We start from the raw sequence: 7,511 nt of genomic DNA on the forward strand, positions 1-7,511 counted from the left end.
GGGAGCAGGTGAAGGAAATGATGAGGGTCGAGAGGGGACCAGATACTACAGAGGAATGACAAGCATTTTCCAATGGTAATTAAACCAACTGTCTTTTTGATTTGGGAATTGGATGCCGACTCTCTGGCTTCTTCATGCTGAACAAGGGTGTAGATGTAAAGGGTACTTCCAACTTTTTGAGAAGCACCATACTGCCTTCCAGAGTGGTTGCACCAAGGCAGACTTTTTTGTGAACAGCCATTTTTAGCAGTTCAAATCTAACCAGGAGTGTAAGACAACTAATTTGCTTCTGTTTGATTTACACCCTCAGAAACTGGACAAAAGATCACTGTTGAGTTTGATGATTTATTAGAACTAGAAAAAATGAAAGTGAAGAGATATATCCATTTTGTCCCACTTTCCTTTTTAAACAGTTTTCTCCCTCATCTGTTTCAATGCAGTATATATTATTCCATCTTTCTCAGTCTCCCCCCAACCCTGATGGTAGTCCTGTTTTACAACAGTGGAGCTATGCAGTATTTGTCCTTTTGTGACTGAGATACTTCACTCAGCATAATGTGCTCCAAGATCACCCATTTTGAATAATATTGCATGAGTTCCTTGGTTTTCAATGCAGCATAATATTCCATTGTGTGAATATACCACAGCTTTTCTGTCCATTCATTTGTTGATGGGCACTTAGCTTGTTTCCAACTCCTTGCTATTGTGAACAAAGCCGTGATAAATATGGGTGTGCATATATCTGCTTGGATGTCAGTTACAGTCTCTTTGGGGTATATTCCCAGTAGTGGAATTGCTGGGTCAAATGGTATCTCTATTTGCAAATTTTTGAGAAAGTGCCATACCGCCTTCCACAGTGGTTGCACCATTTTACACTTCCACCACCAGTGAATAAGGGTTCCTGTTTCTCCACAACCTCACCAGTATGTGTTGCTTGCTGTTCTGTTAAATTTTGCTATTCTGACTGGGATGAGATGATATTACATAGTTGTTTTGATTTGCATCTCTCTTAGAGCTAAGGATTTTGAACATTTATTCATGTGCTTGTTACCATCTGAAGGTCTCCTTTGGTGAAGTGTCTGTTCATATCCTGTGCCTATTTTTCAATTGGATTATTTACCTTTACCTTGTTGTTGTGCTTGAGTATTTTATAAATTCTAGATATAAATCCCTTATCTGACATGTCATTACGAAATACTTTTTCCCAGTCTGTGGCTTCCCTTTTTACCCTGTGGGAGAAGTTTTTCGATGTGCATAGGGATTTGAAGTTTTTCGATGTGTATAGGGATTTGATTCTTAGAAGGTCCCATTCACCTATTTTATCTTCTCCTGGTTGTAGATGGTAATTATACTTGTGAGATATATAGAGATAGATAGAGATAGAGCTAGAGATAGATATATAGATATTTCCACTGTAAATGTGCACTACATGTTCAGTAAAGAAATTTTGGAGTTGCAGAAATGTAGGAGAGAAACTTGCCCATAGTTTTACCATCCAAAGACTATTAACATATCTCAGTTTATTTATGGTTGTAGTCCTTCCATCTACCTGTAATTGTGCCAATGACAAAAATAAAAGTTGTGGTGGGTTTTTTCTTTTTAAATCATTTTAAAAAGAGATGTATCAGGCAAGATCTAGGGGAGTCCCAACACAAGGTTGCCATTGTCCTTTTCCGTATATGGTTGTTCTCAACCATCTCGGAAGTACTAAATGAGGAAGCTCCAAAATACAGAATTCCTTATTTAGAGTTCTGATTAACCGAATAAGAGTGTCTATCTCTTACCCTTCCCTGATTGTCCTGGTTATCTCAAAACCTCAAACTTACTTATTTAGTTCTGCAGTAACAAGGATGCCAAAAGTGGATGACTGTAACAAACAGAAGTGTAGAAGTTCAAGAGGTTAGAAGTGAAAGCTCAGGGTCCCAGCACTCTTTCTGTCAGTTATGGAGAAAAATCCATATTTCCTTTAGCAATTGTAGGCCCAGTGCTCCGTGGAGAACTTGTGTTCTTGGATATCAAGAGTTTGGTGTGGCCAGAGACTTGCCTGGTGGTACTCAGGATTTCTCCCACCCCCTTCATCTCTAGTGAGATAAAAGGTATTATAGGCCTCTCCCAAGAGCAATAATACTCCTTACATCAGAATAGAACTATGATGAGATTGCTGTTGCTCTTGTTGTATGCCCTTGGGCTGGAGCTGACTCACAGCTGGCCCTCCAGGTGCTTTTCAGAGACAGTTAATCACAGGAAGGGAGATTGGCCATCTTTCTCTCAAGGAACAGCAGGTAGATTCGAACCTCAAAGCTTTGAGATTACAGGGCAGCTGCTTACCACTAGGCCACCTGAGTTCCCTTGTTGTTTTGTGCCATCAAGTAGGAACTAACCCACAGCTGACCCTCCAGGTTTTCAGAGGCACTTAATTAATCCCACTGGAAGAATTTCCAAACTTTCTCCCGTGGAGCAGCTGGTGGATTTGAACCACATATCCTGGAGATTGCAACACAGGTTCTTGGCAGTAGGCCACCAAAGCTCCCCTCTTGTTGTTTTTATGTATTGTCAAGTCACTTTCAACTTACAGTGACCTTATGTACAACAGCTCTCTATTGAGCCAATCTCATTGTTTCTGACACACCTACTCTCATTACCCTAGTCACTAAGTCAATCCATATCATCCAGGGTCTTCCTTTCTTGTGTTGTCCCTCTACCCTCCCAAGCATGATGTCCCTCTTCAAGGACTGGTACCTCTTTGCAACATGCCCAAAGTATGTTAGATGGAGTTTCAAAATCCTTGCCTCCAAGGAGCAGCCTGATTTCACTTTCTTTAAGCTGAATCTGTTTGTTCTCCTAGCAGCTTATGGTATATTCAATACTCTTCTTCAGCACAACTCTATCATCCTTAGTCATTCTCCAGCTTTCTGATGCATAAGCAACTAATTGCGAAGACTATGGTCTGGATCAGGTGCATCTTAGTCTCCAGTCTGATGTTGTTGCTCTTCAGTACTCTGGAGAGGTCCTTGACACCAGATTTTCCCAATGCAGTTTGTCTTTTGATTCCCTGGCTGATGGTACCAAGAATGTTGACTGTGGAGCTAAGTAAGCTGAAGTTATTAACAATCCTTCTTTACCATTCTGTGTAATGTCCCCCCATGATCTGTTAAACTAAATAGTTACCTGGTGCTAATGGGGGAACTTGATCTGTTAAGCCAAATAATTGTAGCCAATGTTTGATTTAACAGATCTTGGTTGGATATTATATAGCTTTCACATCATATTATATATACATATTTTGCAGGAAAACAGAATCCATGACACTGATATTAGTCCACAAGTTTGGTCTTAGAGCTCCCATCTCATTTTTACACGTTTAAATGTTTCCTGAATGTCTTAGAAAAATAAAGACACTTTGGTTGCTCTAGACATTCCAAACACTATTTCTAAAGAACTAGATACAAAAGGTCAAATTGAGTTCTTTGTCCTGCAAAGTTACTAATGCCAAATACGAATTCAGTTATTAAATCTTTACTATAATATTTAGATTGAAAACCAAACTGGAATTTCTAGATTACAAAGCCTTTTCTCAGATTTTTCACTCTGCTTGGACTACATTTCCCATCAAATTAGTCACACCGAATTCCTACTCAGCATTTATATTTTTAACAGGAATGAAACCCTTCTCATGGCTGTTGTGTGCTGTCAAGTCAGAACTGACCCATAGCTGAGCCTACAAGGGGGTTTCAGAGCCAGTTAATCACTCAAGAAGAGACTGCCCATCTTTCTCACACACTGGATTCAAACCACGTGCCTTCAGGATCTCAGTGCAGCTTCTTACCACTAAGCTACTAGAGCTTCCTCTCATGGTAGAAATTTAAACATCAGCAGACTGGGGAAATTTATTGGCCGAGACAGCTTATCGTAAAATCACCCTCTGTAGATATTACGTCCTCAAATGTACAAAGAAAAGACCTGGCATTATTCAGTAATAGTTTGACGTTAAGTCTGTATCCTTTTATGATTAGGAAGTCTGAGTCACCCCGACGTCTGTCCATCCATTGCACTTCTGAGTCACTTCCTTTTCCTTGACCTGAGCTGAGTAGAACTACAGGAATGCATTGCATAACATCTATTCAAACAACATCCCACCACATAGACATCCAGCCGCAGATATAACCATGGTCCCATAAACTGTTTTCTCTTTAAGGGAAAGAAGCCTTCCTTTTGTTTATTACTTTGAGTTGCACTGTCAAACCAAATGCAGGTGACTCAAATCCACCAGTCACCCTGGTGGAGAAAGATGAGCAGTCTCCTCCCATGTGATTTACAGCTTCTGGAGACCCTCCAGAGGGGCAGCTCTGAGCTGGTTACGCACATACCACCCAGTGGTTTCAAAGATCCAACATCCAGACTCTAGCAGCAACGTCCTACAGGCAGATGAGGCAAACGGCACAGCTCTGGGTGCAGATTTTGAGGCACTGACGGGTGGGGGGTGGGGGTGGGGCGCAGACAGAACTGTGGACAGGGCTGGCTGAGAGCTGTGCTTCCCTCGCTTCTCGTTCCCACAGCCCAGCTGCAGTCCTCCGACCTCCACCAGTAGCAGCAGTGGCCACAGACACAACCAGAAGCAGGTGCCCATAAGTATTTCATATGATGTTTGCATAATGTTCAAATCACATGGTATCATCTTTCACAGAACATATTATGGCATGCCTGTTCGTAAAGAACTAAATATTCAAAAATAAAAATAAAACAAATAAAAGAATGATTTTTTTTTTAAAAAAAAGAAACTTTGGTACCAAAAGGATTATTAGAGATTAATGAGTTTGTGTCGTCACTTTACAAACGGTAAAACTAAGCAGAGAGTGTATGTAGTTTGCCTGGTTGCACAGCTGAGATTTTATTTTATTAGAAATAACACACTAAATTGATCAGAGAATCTGTGAGGCATTGGTGGCTTTCCTTTGAGTCATTTGACCCATCGCTGGTGCACCTGCAGTAGAACAGGAAGCTTCACCGAGGACCAAAAATCCACCCCAGTGCCAACACGACAGTTGTGACCCAGCCTCCGCTCCCTCGGGTCTCCAAGGCTGTAAATAAATCTCAAGGGCAGCAGACAACCTGTTCCTGCAGAGCTGCCGGTGGATACAAACGCTCCCCTTTCAGAGTTGGTCCAACACGTAACAACTGGGCCACTCGCGCCCCTTTGCACATATGACTGACATCTAACTCACCCAGGCCTCCTCTGCCTCAGCACTACTGGCATTTCGGACCAGTTAATTCCCTGTGGTAAGGCCTGACCTGTGCATCTTACGGCGTTGAACAGCGTTCTCTGCTACAAGCACCCTCACAGGAGAGACCATTTAAAAGTCTGGGGAAATTACCAGGTGTCCCCCTGGGAGGGTGGAGGCAGAGGTCTTCTCATTTGAAAGTCACTCAGCTGCTGTAAGTAAGGGGACATTACGTAAGTGGGCTGAGGCCGCTCTCGCCCTCACATCAGCGCCTCTTCTTCCTCCTGCACAGCTGGGCCTGCTCCTTTCCTGCGCTTTTCCCTCAGGGGCCCCATCTTCTTCATCAGCGGGGTCCCTGTAACCTCTCTCCACCCTCAGTGGTCCTGAAAGTGACACCTGGGGTGAAAATGGGAAGCAATAGTTTCTGCTCTTCCCCTCACACACCAAGGGGATTCCCCATGATAGAATAGGAATTTACATAATTGGTAAAAATAAGACTAACTAGGTGCAGGGCTCAGCTCTCAACTGCTTCTGTGAATCAAGTCAAAACTCAAGCTCATGGCCATGGAGTCAGATGACTCACAGCTGACCCTCCACTGAGATTCACAGTCTATACCTCGCACCAGAGGAGACCAGCCCTCTTCCTCCCTGCTGGCTCCTGGTGTGTTAGAGCACAGAACGACAGCCTTGTGGCTAGCAGCACGTCTGGACTATGCCACTAGCCAGTGAATAAAGTTAAAAGCAGGATTTTAAACGCTTTCCTATCTGAGGGCTGGGCTGGGCGTGCTGTAGGAGAGCAGACTAAATGGTGTTATTTGTGCACAATTCCTCTTTGACTCAGCGGTCCCACTTCCCCTCCTTTGCCCACAACCAGCCTGTTCAAGGCCTAGAGGCACCAGCCTGTGTTGTCATAGACAGAAATCAGATGATTACTATGGAGACGTGTTTAAACTCACAAACACAGAGCCAGGACGTGACCCCAGCTGAGCAGGGGTGAACGGACACTTCTTGCAGGGCTTGCCTTCCCCTCTTAACTTGACATTACCTTCCTCCCTGCCCCCGCCTTTCCATGCTTCTTACTTCTGCTTGTAGGTGCTACTTCCTACAGATCAACACTCTTTTTTTTTTAAGGTTTCACCTTTAATGAAATTACTTTGGAAATAATGTACATTTCCAAAAATGTACCAACACTACAGTTTCTGGAGTCACAGTAAGATACACAGAATTATACCGATTCCATAATTAATATGAATGCCAACATCTCTTAGCAATTATTTCTGTTACATGGCAAACAAAGTCAAGACAGCAACCATCAAACAAAAAAGACCCTTAGCTTCAGACAAGGCAAATCCTAGGACAGGTATGAGAACAGCTGCTGCTTCAGTGAAGGGTTTCCGGCATAGCCAATGATGAGGCTGCCAAAGACTGTCCCAATATCAGCACCAGAACCAGCCACTCCTACTGTTGCAGCTCCTGCACCAATAAATTTGGCAGCAGTGTCAATGTCTCTGCTGACTGCACTGGTTTGAAACTCCCTCTGGATTAGTGAAGACACATCATTCTGGGCCCCACTAAATACCGCTGAGCCCTTTCCAGGCCTAGCTTCTGGTTGTGATAATGGTGATGCAGTACTTGGTCTGTATGCAACCCTGAATCCAGCTCAGATCAAAGCCGGGGTGCAGGTGAACTTGGCTCAGGCGAACATCTTAAATTCTTCAGGGAGGGGCGTCTGGGAGACTTAGTGACAGGTGTGGCATGGGCTCCTCTCCAGCTTCCTGCCTTTGTGACAGCAGAGGTCAAAGTGGTCAGATCAATACTCTTCTTAAACATCTCCTGTGGCTCTCAGGAAGTCACCATTTTTAAAGACACATTTACTTAAAATTTTTTAACAACGGCCCCTTCATCCACAATAGGAAACCAGTGATAACACAAGCATTATATGGCTATTATTAGAATTAAATTAGAAATATGCAGATGTTAAGGGAGCTCTGGTGGCCTAGTGGCAAGACGCTGCACTGCAATCTCAGAGGTACATGGTTCAAATCCACCAGATGCTCTGCTGGAGAAGGAGGGGGCAATCTCCTCCTGTACCAGTCAAATCTGATTTGACAGTACACGTAAAAATAATACAATTAAAATTAAAAAAGAAATATGCAGATGTTCAATAAAGTGCAATTTGTTGTTAAAATTCTTCGAAAACAACCACTGGTGTTTTTGGAAATTTTGGTTTGTACTTCCTTTATGACAGGGAATGGCTACTGTCTTTCCACCCTTCCAAGCATGATGTCTTTC

The 7,511-nt window shown here is 43.0% G+C and overlaps 1 pseudogene; it reads right to left on the reverse strand.

The window, feature by feature from the left end:
* Window positions 1–6,499: 6,499 nt before the first annotated feature.
* On the reverse strand, window positions 6,500–6,924 carry LOC102867672 (annotated as a pseudogene).
* Window positions 6,925–7,511: the final 587 nt, after the last annotated feature.

Source organism: Elephantulus edwardii, unplaced genomic scaffold, assembly GCF_000299155.1.
Source record: "Elephantulus edwardii isolate Elephantulus edwardi_28Jun2011 unplaced genomic scaffold, EleEdw1.0 scaffold00273, whole genome shotgun sequence".
In the NCBI taxonomy this organism is placed as follows: Eukaryota; Metazoa; Chordata; class Mammalia; order Macroscelidea; family Macroscelididae; genus Elephantulus; species Elephantulus edwardii.